General features: G+C 42.3%; 1 pseudogene; it reads left to right on the top strand.

Annotated features, from left to right (window-relative positions):
* The first annotated feature begins 223 nt into the window (after positions 1-223).
* Positions 224-3,189, top strand: LOC107531361 (rho GTPase-activating protein 20 pseudogene; annotated as a pseudogene).
* The last annotated feature ends 9,870 nt before the right edge of the window (positions 3,190-13,059 follow it).

Below are 13,059 nucleotides of genomic sequence, written 5' to 3'. Positions count from 1 at the left end.
TTTCAAAAATGCTTCACCACAGATACTGAAAAGCTACACTTGAGGTTAAAACAATTATTTTACCAGCCCCGGTGCCCTAAATCACCTTACTGGTTGAAGAGGTTGAATTTGTTGGGGGGAAGGGGGGAGATCTGGTAATCTGCAGGAAAACAGTTACCAAAGACGATGCTGCATTTCCAATATGCTTTTTTTCCTGGCACATTGTTGAATTCCAATGTTAACAATGCTATCACCTAACATTGTCAAAAAAGTAAGAAATGCACGCAGAAAGGGACTCCTGGCGGAGGGGACGCGCAGGTTCCACGGGAGGGCGCTGCGCTCAGGCGCGCGGCCCGGTCCTCTCGGACCCTGAACCGCGGCCCCCGAGCGGCCGGGCCGCCGCCAGCAAAGCGGGGGGCTCTAAGGGGCACCCGGCCGTCCTCCCCCGACAGGCGTCTGCACCTGGGCGCCCGGCCCCCGACGCCGCGGGAGCACCCGCCGAGCCGCCGCCCCAGCAGGGGGCCCACTGGCCGCGCCCCCTCCCCACAGTCCCCCGGGCGCGCAGACCGATCGGAAGCGGGGTGACCCCCGGAGCCTCGCGGACCTGGCTGCCCGCCTCACGCGCCCTCAGGACCAGGCCAGCTGCCCCGCCGCCTCCTAGGTCCCCCGGGTGCCCTTGGTCTTCTCCCAGGCCTCCCCGGCGCTGCGCTCCGCCTGCGCTCCCCAGCCGGGACCCCGCCTTTCCCCAGCCCTGCAGGCGCTGGGCCCCTGGGTCTGCAGGAAGTCCTCAGGGCAGGTGGGGTCCCCCCATCTCTTACCCCTGATAAAGCCCTGCAAAAACCGCCTAGCACCCAGGAGAGGCCTTCTGCTAGTGGACACGCGTGGGTTTCTACCATTGCTGTGTCCCACTAGGACTCTGCTACTTGAAGGCCCGGTAGAACTCAAAAGAGGCCCGCAGAGGTGGGACCAGCATCTCTTCCTGACCAGTGATCTGTTTGTTGTGGCCAAAATCAAATATAACAACAACTTTAAGATGAAAAATAAAATAAAATTAAGTGACATGTGGACAGCAAGCTGTGTCGATGAAGTGGGTCAGGGCAATATCGTTGCCATGAGATCGTTTGTCCTGAGCTGGCCTCCAGTGAACTTTGGGGCCACTTTTAGTTCCACAAAAGAGAAATCCAAATGGTTCTCTCTCCTTCAGAGATCTATCAATCTAAAGAAACAGAAGGACTACCCGAAGAGCATTCCCCTCAAAATCTTCACCAAGGGCATTGAGAATTGCACCTGTTCTAAAACTATAACAATAAGGATTTCAGATACAGCAAAGGAAGTTATCAACATGTCACTCCCAATGCTGGGGATAACTGGCTCTGAGAGAGATTACCAGTTATGGATCGGCTCTGGCAAAGAAGAGGCACCGTATCCACTTATTGGGCATGAAAGTCCCTAAGGATTAAAATGAGCCACCTTGGAGACATTGCACTCCTGACGCAGGGATCAGAGGACTCCACCAGCCCTTCCAGCCTCCGAGAGCCCTTCCTCCTGGAGCAGCTGCCCCGGGAGATGCAGTGCCAGTTCACCCTGCAGCCAGCCACCTGGCTGCGGCCCAGCAGCTGAGTGACTCAGGTCAGAAGACATTTAAAAGGAGATCTACCATAAAGTGGGCCTTCTTTTGGAGTTCTGGCACTCGCCTGGGTAACTTGTCCATGTCACCAACCTCTCCTGTGCCAGGACAGCTCTTTGGAGCGTGTCTGCCAAATATTTTTGAGAATGACAATCTGCCCAAACCTGTCTCGGATATGCTTTTTTTTCTTAATCAAAAAGGGCCCCTCACAAAAGCATCTTCAGACAGTCGGCCCACGTGAAATCTTGCAGAGAGATGAAAGAGAAACTGAATTCCGGAGTTGAAGTACACCTGGACTGTGAATCTATTTTTGTGATAGCATCCGTTTTAAAAAATTTTCGACAAAATGGTCCCGGAAGCATTTTATCATCAGATCTCTGTCATCGCTGGGTCTGTGTAATGGATCAAGGAAATGATGAAGAGAAAATAAATACAATTCAAAGGTTGTTAGACCAGCTTCCGAGAGCCAATGCTGTTCTCCTAAGGTACCTTTTTGGGGCATTACACAACATCGGGCAACACTCCTCATCCAATCAGATGACGGCGTTTAACTTAGCCGTGTGCATGGCTCCAAGCATTCTTTGGCTTCCGGCTTCCTTCTTCCTCCAGCCCAGAATTAGAAAATGAATTCATAAAAAAAGTTATTCTGCTTATTCAATTTCTGATTGAAAACTGCTATAGAATATTTGGAGAAGAAATCACTTCCTCCTTCTGAGAGGTTTCAGTGAGATGCAGTCCTAGAAAGAATGCCTCTGATATCTCTTGCTTACAGGTGACTGACTCCTCTTGCAACAGCTTGGAAAATGATGTTGATGTTCCGTATAGCGACGTGGTAAAGGACCTTGGTCAGGGGAGCAGAAGCATGGACTCTGTCTTAACTTCCTCTCCAATAGATTGCACTTTTCAGGCTCAAAGCAAGCAGGGAGAACTGGCCTCTGGCTTTTGTGGTTCCAGTCTTATTTCTGAAATACCTGATACCTCCTCTGGGCAGACCAGCAGCTTCCTGGCTTATACAAAAAATGACACCGTAGACTGTCATTCACAAATGCATTCTGTAACTCTTCACCCCGGCGCATGGTTCAGAAATGGTTTGGCCAGTCTGAAAAACTGGTAGCCTCAAAAAGAAAGCAAGGGCATCCACATCAGAGGAAAAGAAAACAGCTTCTCTAAAAGAACCCATGGAGCCACGTCCCCGTGCTTCTGGGGTTCCAGAAGCCACCTCACTGCAAGAGAAACAGAAAGACATGCCCCTCAGGGAACCGAAGGGCTTGGAGTTGTGTGGACAACCCAGTTAGAAACAACAGAAGGACTTGGAGCTGTGCAGACGGCCCGGCAGTATACCTCTTATCCCAGCCACGACTCAGAGAAACACAGTAGCTCTCCGTTCAGCCTGGAAGACAGATTCAAGCTTTGTGTGAAGTCACACAAGGAAGGAAAGAATAGAAGGCAGTGCTCTCCTGGTACTCTGCCTGGTGCGACATCCTCACTCAGCTCTCCGATTGTGTATGAAGCGTCCAGCCCAGACGCAGGGCCTACAGTAGTTAGTGATGTTTGGGAACAAACATTCAACCGAAGACATTTAACTGTGAGAATCTAAAAGAACAGAAACAGGGCTAATAATGACATCAAGACAGTAATTATGACTTTTATAAAGTACCTGGGATGGGGAGCATAATCATTGCTAATACTTGGGATAACAAAATGATTCTCTTTATTGAGACCATTTGGCAAAAACATTTAGACTAAAAAATTGCATCACCTAAGTGTTTGGGAGGGTTTTCTTTATTAGAGCATGGGATTGGCCCTGTCGTGAGTGTAGGGATACTAGCAGACAGAGAAGGCGTCTTGGCTCTCAGGCCTTCTTTTCAATCACTGGATTTGTATTTCCTCACCTCCAGAAGTTTTTGCATATATTTTTTCCAAATGATTCATAGTTTGCAGATAGTTTATACCCCATAAGTTTATTTCATATCCGTGGACATTTCTTCTCTCTCACTTTAAAGGTTACATTGGTGCATCTCCTGGGCTATCGCCTTGCCAGTCGGTATGAAGGGATAGAGTCAGGAATGGATATGCATCTTCCTTCATTTTAACTTACGAGAAGTTACTTAGAACCCATTGGGTCTCTTTAGTCCACCATCGGATGGACCTTTCTCCCACAAACTAGCTTATTCCAAATTGTTTTTCTGAGCCACCAGGAAACTTTCATGTCAAGTGTTCCTTCCCCATTGTCCTAAATGTTGCATTTTTTCGGTTATTGGGAAAAAGTAATGTTTTCTGTAAGATATAAGAAGTTTTTTCAGTATTGGCTGTCAGTGCTACCTGCCTCTAGGGTACATGGCCCTCTTTGCCCTAAGCACTATATAATTAGCTTTTAGAACTCTGGGTCCAAACAACTCCTTCATGACACTGGCCATCTCAGTCACAGATGTGAAGCAGACGTCCACTTGTAGCTGACCACTCCCATAGTTAGACCCTGCATATGCATCTTTGTGGTGCATACAGGCAACAGGGATTTCCTTACCCTTAGCACAGTATTACTGCCTGAACCGCAAGTTGTGAATGAAGCGCTTCAGCTTGCAGTGCCTTTCTGGAAGAAATTTCTTCTCTAATTAACAAAATAATAGCTCTAGCCTTTTCCCAGCCATTTCGAAGCATAGAAGAAAATAGATTCTTAAGTAACCATTTCTAAGCTCTGTTTTCCCTTATATTTTCCTGTAATGATGTGAATGGTTTGTTAATATTGCTGTAGAGTATTATATTTCATGATGTGAAGAACGTCATTTTATTACACTGTGTTAACCTATAATATATTAGACTGATGCTTTATCTAAAATGCTTTGAATTGTATAATATATCTTGACAAATTTTACTACCACATATTATGTAATAAATGTGTATTTTTCCACTTGCAGAAGCTGCTGCTGACTTTTAAAGTTGTTTGGTTTTCACCCCAGCCGGTTTGGCTCAGTGGTTAGAGCGTCAGCCCTCACACTGAAGGGTCCCAGGTTCAATTCGGGCCAAGTGCCGTACCTCAGTTGCAGGCTCGATCACTGGCCCCGGTTGGGGCATGTGTGGGAGGCAACCGTCGATGTGTCTCTCTCACATTGATGTTTCTCATTCTATCTCTCTCTTCCACTCTCTGTGAAAAGCAATGGAAAAAATATCCTCAGGTGAGGGTAAATAATAAAGTTGTTTGGTTTTTAAGACACTGATAATGGATATGTATGAGGTCCATACTGTCTATTATTAAATAAATTAGCATTCTCCAGAGAAGGAAGGAAGGAAGGAAGGAAGGAAGGAAGGAAGGAAGGAAGGAAGGGAGGGAGGGAGGGAGGGAGGGAGGGAGGGAGGGAGGGAGGGAGGGAGGGAGGGAGGGAGGGAGGGAGGGAGGGAGGGAGGGAGGAGGGAGGGAAGGGAAAGAAAGAAAGAAAGAAAGGCTTAACAGAATTGCACGTCACGAAAATTCATAAAAAATCAAAACCAGAATAAGTGTCAGTACAAAAAAATTAAGTGCAAGGATCTCCTGCATCTGTTTACTTTGTCATATTACAAAGTATCGTTTTATAGGATCAAAATGATTTAAAAATAATCAAAAAGAGCCTTTGATGTCTTTAAAATCTTTTCCTTGATAATACTGACTCCATCAGATAATCTGTTTCTTACTGATAGACTTCCTTTCACAGCAAGACGTCTTAAAGTGAGTAGTTGGTACTAACTGCTTCTCCCTATCTATGGAAATTCTTTCTAGAACTGGTAGGAAATACATGTAGTTTTAGTCATTCACTCTTTCATTTATTGAAAATGTCTACTTCAACTTCTTAGCCTCTGGATGAGATTATCTAAGGAATCCCCTCATTTTAAAGATGAAAAAGCTAAGGTTCAGTGACATTATATATTTTAAATTTGACATTAGACAAGCAACCAGTTAGAGGTAAAGCAAAAACTAGAACACACACACACCTTTTTATAACTACTGTAATTTGGCTTCTAGTTTAACCAAGCTTCTAAAACTCTCAAAAGTCATTTATTCCGGTCGCTTTATCTCATTCCACATCCATTGAGATTCTTGGCATTGCCCTTTTCTTATTAAACTTCCTTTGACTTTGATACACAATAAACTTCTCTGGCTTCTCCCCTTTCTACTTTTTCCCCCTGTTGAATGCTCATTTGTCTCCCTTAACTTCATCTATCACCTCTATGTAGATGACTCCAAAATCCACATCTCCAACCCAAGTCCATCTCCCCAAATTCTTAACTCCAAGTGTCCACAGAGTATTCTTGCCCATACTAACTTCATTCAACACCTTTCTAGTTAGTCCATTCTCATCACAGGTTTAAAACCAGCCATTTCCTGTGATAGGAAACAGAGGTGGGGAACCAGGTCCAGAAGAGAACATGTTTAACTCAGGGCATCTTTGTGATATTTAATTGGAAATGGCGAGTTGGCAATTGGATATGGGTCTTGAGTCTTTCCCATTGTCTCTGATATTAAATCCTTAGGAATTATTTCATAAGTTTAATATTCAAAAAATGACTTTAATTAAACACGTTCATTTCAAAAGAATTATTTTAACTATTGGCACTTTCGGCACCACTTCAGATACAGATGTAATTTTTTTAAAATTTATCTTTATTGTTGAGAGTATTACAGGTGTCCCATTTTTCCCCCCAATTGACTCCCTCCCTCTCGCTCCCACCCCCTCCCTAGGCCTTCACCTCGTTATCAACTGTGTCCATGGGTTATGCATATATGCCTATAACTTCTTTAGTTAATCTCTTCCCACCCTCCACCCCCTTCCCTCTTTCCTCTGAAATATGATCGTCTGTTACATGCGTCAATGTCTCTGGATCTATTTAGTTCATCAGATTCTTTTGTTCATTAGCTGCTTCTTAAAGAAGATCCTTCAACTTTTCCTATAGTGCTGGTCTGGTGGTGATGAACTCCTTTAGTTTTTTCTTATCTGTGAAGCTCTTTATTTGACCTTCAATTCTAAATGATAGCTTTACTGGGTAGAGCAATCTTGGTTGTAGTTGCATGTTTTTCATCACTTTGAATATTTCTTGCTATTCCCTTCTGGCCTGCAAAATTTCTGTTGAGAAATCAGCTGACAGTCGTATGGGTGCTCCCTTATGGGTAACTAATTGCTTTTCTCTTGCTGCTTTTAAGATTCTCTCTTTGTCTTTAATCTTTGGCATTTTAATTATGATGTGATTTGCTGTGGGCCTCTTTGGGTTCCTCTTGTTTGGAACCCTCTGTGCTTCCTGAACTTGTAAGTCGATTTCTTTCCCCATGTAGGGGAAGTTTACTGTAATTATTTTTTCAAATAGGTTTTCGACTTCTTGGTCTCTTTCTTCCCCTCTGGCACCCCAATAATACAAATGTTGGGCCTCTTAAAGTTGTCCCAGAGACTCCTTACACTGTCTTCATATTTCTGGATTCTTTTTTCTTTTTGTTCTTCTGGTTGGGTGTTTTTTGTTTCCTCGTGTTCCAAATTGCTGATTTGATTCTCAGCGTCCTCTACTCTACTGTTGATTCCATGTAAATTATTATTCATTTCAGTTTGTGTAGGCTTCCTTTCAAATTTGTACTTTATTATGTTATCGATTTTCTCAGTTATTTCCCTAATAGTCTGCTTAAACATCCTTATAACCAAAATTCTGAACTCTCTGTTAGTTTGCTTGGATCTATTTCATTTAGTTTCTCTTCTAGAGATTCCTTCTGTTCTTTCCTTTGTGAGATGTTTCTTTGCCTCCACATTTTGGCTGCTTCCAGGTGTTTGTTTCTATGTATTAGGTAGAGCTGCTATGTCTCCTGGAATTTGTAGAGTGGCTTTGTGTAGTAGGTGTCCTGTAGGGCCCAGTGGCTCAGCCTCCCCAGCCACCTGAGCTGGGCCTTCTAGGTGCTCCCCTGTCTGGGCTGTGTGCATGGTCCTGTTGTAGTTCAGCCTTGGTTGCTGTTGGTGTCACTGGGAGGAGCTGACTCCCAGGCCAATCGCCTGTGAGGACCAGCTGCAACTACAGCCAAAGAGCTGCTGTGCTGGAGACACCCCTATGGAGCAGGATTTACTTCAGTGGAGCTTTGGTGTTCACCACGTGCACCCCTTGAGTGTCGCTCATGGATGTGGTAGGGCTGTAATCCAGCGTGGTCAAGCCTGACCACCAGGTGCACTGTCTCTGGGGCCTCCTGGGAGGTGCAAAGTCAGCCTCTGCCAGTGCCTTGCCCAGGGCCGCCACCCAGCATGAGCTACACAGCAAACCGTAGTTGGCTGCTACTTGTGCTGGGCTTGGCGGTGTCCAGGAGAGGCCAAGCTATGAGCCAATGCAGCTGCCGCTAGTGCCAGGCCTGGGGCACTTATCAAGCTGTATGGGTCCCGCTGCTGTTTGTTTGAGAGATTTTAGGAAAGTCCTAAGCATGAGGCTCGAGAGGCCACTTGCACAGAAAAGCCCCTGGAAATGGCCTGGATGAGCTGCAGGTGGGGAGGGGCGGGGCCTCCTGGAATCACGGGGCGGGGCCAAAGGTGGGAGTCAGGTGCTGGCGACTCAAACATGGCGCCTGCCCGCCGGCTGTGTGCGGGGAGGACTCGCCACAGGAGCCATGGCCTCCGCCAGCCCTTCTGCCCGGGAGGAAGCCGCCCTCCGCCTCTCGCCCCGACTTCAGGCAGGTTAGTTCCCCCCGAGTGTCCCAGGTCCTTTCCGGCTGCTGCCCGGCGCTGGGCTCAGAGGGAGCGTCCGAGTGAGTCCATGCCGGGCCCTTTAGAGGAGCTGCTGGGGCTCCCGCGGCCTCCGCGACCCTCAGGGACAGTCCCCGCTGGTTTCACAGCCCGGAGTTGTGGGGACGTCTCTTCCCGGCCCTGGAGCCCTGGGCTGGGGGCCTCGCTCCTCCGGGAAACCTTTGCCACTGAGATTCCCTCCTGGGTTTAAACCGAGGCACCGGGTGTGGGCCCGCAGCGAGTCTCTGATTGAGCCCCGGTCCGCCCGCGTCCGCGCCCCTCCTGCCGCTCTCGGTGCTGCTTCGGCTCCCTGGCTGTGGGGCTTCTGTGCGGCCAGATTCCAGGCGGCCCTGAGTGACGGTGGTTCTGTTCTAGTTGTAATTTTGACGTGGTTGCGGGAGGCGGCGGGTGCAGCTGTGACCTACGCCGCCATCTTGTTTCTTCCCCCACAGATGTAATTTTAAGGGTTTAATTGTTTCAACTGAGACAAGCTGATTTAATAGTCTTCTAAAGTCTTTTTTTTGCAAATTTAACCATTTCAGTGTTTCTGTACATGATGAAGCTTATGCCTGTGCTGCAAGTGCAAAGTAAGCCAGCTCAAATTAACCAGCGATAATTCATCCAGATTTCTCCTCCCCTGTTTAGTAACTTTGCAGAGAATATTCAACTAACAAATGTTTGCCTATCGGTAGGGAATTTTTTTCAGCTTTCCCTCCATTGCAATATATCATTTTATATCTAAAGATAATTTTTGTCTAAAACTACAACTTTCAATATTTGAGTTTTAAGTCCACTTTATTTCAATACCTTGCTTTTTTAGCACCATCATAGTAAAAAAAAAAAAAAATACTTTGTATACTGATATGAAGATCCAGATGAAAGAAATGCATCATTGAACACACTTATTAAACAATAATGTTAATTTTTAAATCCCATTCACCAATATCATAAAAGTTTTTTCATTAAAATTCAGTTAGGAATTTCCCATTATATCAATAATTAATCTTAGAAACTAATCAGAAGGTATGCATTTAATTTTTTTATTTTTAATAATAACTTTATGACCTCATTTCAACTCATAAGCTAATAAACTTATAATGGGAGGTCTTCCCATGAACATAGCAATTCTGTAGAGTTTTTTGGAAGAAGTGAGCTTTGTTTGGGAAGACTGTTTTCCCTATGAGCATAATCACACCTACACATAATGAATGGTACATCCCCAGCAAGGGGGAGCTAGTGATACATGTCCTGGTGCAGCTGATACTACAACACCCCCTGCTTTGGGCTTTCTTCTCTGATTTAAAAGCTATAGAGAAAATATAAGAATTAGGCTGCTGCAGACTGTCAGTTCCAGGGGAGCGACTGCCTTCTGCAATCAAGCATGATAAAAACCTGTCCTCCTTAAAGATGTTGTCCTGTAGCACTACTAAAAGATGTATATAGGTCCAGGGAAATATTTTATAAGAGCCATATACCATACAAATCTTTTTTTAAAAGGATATAAATTTATGGTGATATGGTATTTAAAGGAGTAGTACATTATATGTGTTCTCCATATCCTGAGATAGAGAAAAGTTGCCTGAAATAACCAGGAATTTCCTTCACCATTAAAACTCTCACTTCTTGCCCTGGCCGGTTCATTTCAGTGGTTAAAGGCTTTCCCCCATGGACTGAAGAGTCGCAGGTTTGATTCCCGGTCCAGGGAACTTACCTGGGCTGCAGGTTTGTGCGGAGGCAACCAATGTGTCTCTCTCACATTAATGTTTCTCTCTGTCTCTCTCACTCCCCCTCCCTTCCACTCTCTCTAAAAATCAATGGAGAAAATATCCTCAGGTGAGGATTCACCAAACAAAAAATTCCCACTTTTTTAGCTCTGACTACAATGATAATTTGAGAGATTTTTTTTTTTTGAGATATTTTTATATTTATCTGACTAATTTAAGCAAAAAGAAATAAACTATATATCCTTGTTGAAAAAGAAATAGTATTTGAAAACTTAAGTTATCCAAATTACCTGTCCTAATTCACTAAGTAAGTGCTCAGCACTTTCCTATATGCTCAGTCACCACTGATATGCAAGTATCTGAGGAATAAAGAAGGAATATTTTAATATAAGCCCATTTAGTGGCTGTAGAATTCAGATAGTGATGTCCCATGGTTAACAACTAAAATCTGGCTCTCTGCAGTTATCAAAATGTTCTCTCATCTGTTAGCATCTATAATAATTATACCAGCAATATGGTTTACATTCTGCAGGCTGCTTCTGCCAACAGGCTAGACAACTATTTTCTCAAATTAAATTAACTTCATACTCTACAGTTTTCAGAAATAAGTCTCTCTTCAACACCTCAGGGCTTAGCTTCAGAGGGAAAAAAATATCCTCATACTTCATTAAGTTTTCAAAAAAAGTAAAGCAGGCCATGCATTAATTAGAAAGAGCTTTGGCATGGGAGTCAGATCTGGTTTTTATTCTGGATCTGCCACTAACCAGAAGTGTGTCCATTCGACAAATACCTGTGATTCATTTAAAAACATGTAATTCTTTAAAAATGAAATCAATGTGTTAAGATTTTTTTCAAATATGATTTAAAAATATACAGCAAAACTGCCTGTGGCAGAGTCATTAGCTGTCCATCAAAATCTACTTTCTTTCCTTAGTAGACTACATTTCCCAGTCTCCTTTGTAGTCCAATGGCCACTTAATTAGATTCTCCTTGAAGGAATATGAGCGTTAAGCAATGTAAATCCCACTTCAGATTCAGTCTATTAGAGGAGTACATTTTCTCCATGTTCCCTTTCCTTTCCACCAGCCAGATCCTGGACATGACAATCAGCCTTAATCATGCAGATGACAATATGTTCTGGTTATGCAAGAATAACAAGTTAGCCTGGGTCCCTGTGTCACAATATGGAAGACAGCCACTCACTGACCTGAACCTGCCCTAGGTAGTTACATGAGAAATAAACTTATATTGTGCTTATACTATTGCATATTTGGATTTATTTATTAGAGAAGATCAGCCTACCGAAACTAATATGCCACCTAAGGAGCTCTCTGATTTACTAGTCCACTCACCAGAAATTCCTTCAACAAACTTGGAAAGATGTACAAATATGGTTAGTAAAATGAGCAGGTATCAGAAAGACAGATCGTAAGAACATTTTTATTAAAATGTAAGTCAATTAAAAGAACTATATTTAGTTTGTATATAAAGTTAGATAAACATTTGATGAGACAGTTTAATATAGTGGTTGAGAGAATGGATCATAGTTTTATCACTTACTGGCTGCATAATTTGGGGGGAAAATTACTTAACTTCTCTGCACTCCATTATTCATTCCTAATACAGAGGTGGTAATAATAGTACTTACTCAGTGGGCTGTTTTGAGAATTCAGTTAATCAATATACATATAGTACATAGAAAAGTTAAATACACACTAGTTATTATTGTTGTTATCATAATAACAGAGAAAAATATGGAGATATATTCTAAAATGGCGACAATGCCTATTTTTGGAGTATGGGGTTAGAGAAAAAAATCTTTCCTCTTTATTTTTTACTGTTTGTATTTGTCAGAATAAGCATCATAGCATTCAATTAGTTCATCGATTTATTTTTGTCTCCTTTAGATTACAGATTTCTGTTTTAAAAGAGTACATGTGAAGAAAATATTTTATAATAAACATGAAAAAATATAATCCAAAGGGAACAAAAAAATGGTAAAAGCTATTTACCAGTATACTTGCTTAGAACCTAGTGATATTAATTGAGCAAATTAAACATATTTAAAACACTTCTATGTCATTGGTACTGAGGATACAAGGGGGTCAGAGTCATAGGCCTTGTCTTGAGGAAAAATGTAAGTTGAAGAATTCTTTAGAGAACCTTAATTTTTTTAAATTTATAAATAATTATAAAAAATAAATGCATACTTTCTAAAACACTGGAAAAGAGAAAACAAAAAAGTAGTTATATACCAAAGTACAGAAAATAAAAGGAAGAATAAGATAGGAAAAAATAGAGCAAGATAAAAAATAAGACCAAAGATATTACAAAAATAGATATAAATGTCACAAATTTTACCATGAGGATACAGAAACTCAATTCAATGAGTATATACAGTAGTCTTATCCCCAGTTTCACTTTTGTGGTTTCAGTTACCCAGTCAATTGTCGTACAAAAATATTAAATGGAAAATTACAGAAATAATTTCTTTGTCCACGCTGAACATACAATACAATAGGATATTTGAGGGGGTGGCGGGGGGGGGGGGGAGGGAGAGAAACCACATTCACATAACTTTTGTTACCGTAAATTGTTATAACTGTTCTTTTTACTATTACTTGTTATCGTTAATCTCTTACTGTACCTAATTTATAAATTAAACTTAATCAGAGATCTGTATTATAAGAAAAAAACATAGTATATATATATATATATATATATATATATATATATAGGGTTTGATAGTATCTGTGGTTTCAGGCATCCACTGGGGGTCTTGGAATATATCCCTCATGAATAAGTTGGGATACTCTACGCTATTTTTTAAAGCCCCATCTAAACAAAGCATCATAAAATGTTAGAACTAAAAAGATGAGCAAAGGGATATTAAACAAATGCAAACAAGAAAGCAGGAGTCTCAACATTAATAACATATAATACTATAAAATTCAATTTAAATATATTAAATAGAAAATTAAAGTTTATTTTATTTTATAATGATGGATACAATTCA

The sequence above is a fragment of the Miniopterus natalensis genome, chromosome 9 (assembly GCF_054644295.1).
Source record: "Miniopterus natalensis isolate mMinNat1 chromosome 9, mMinNat1.hap1, whole genome shotgun sequence".
Lineage (NCBI taxonomy): Eukaryota > Metazoa > Chordata > Mammalia > Chiroptera > Miniopteridae > Miniopterus > Miniopterus natalensis.
Note: the sequence above shows the minus strand (reverse complement) of the source record. Positions and strands in the feature narration are given on the sequence as shown.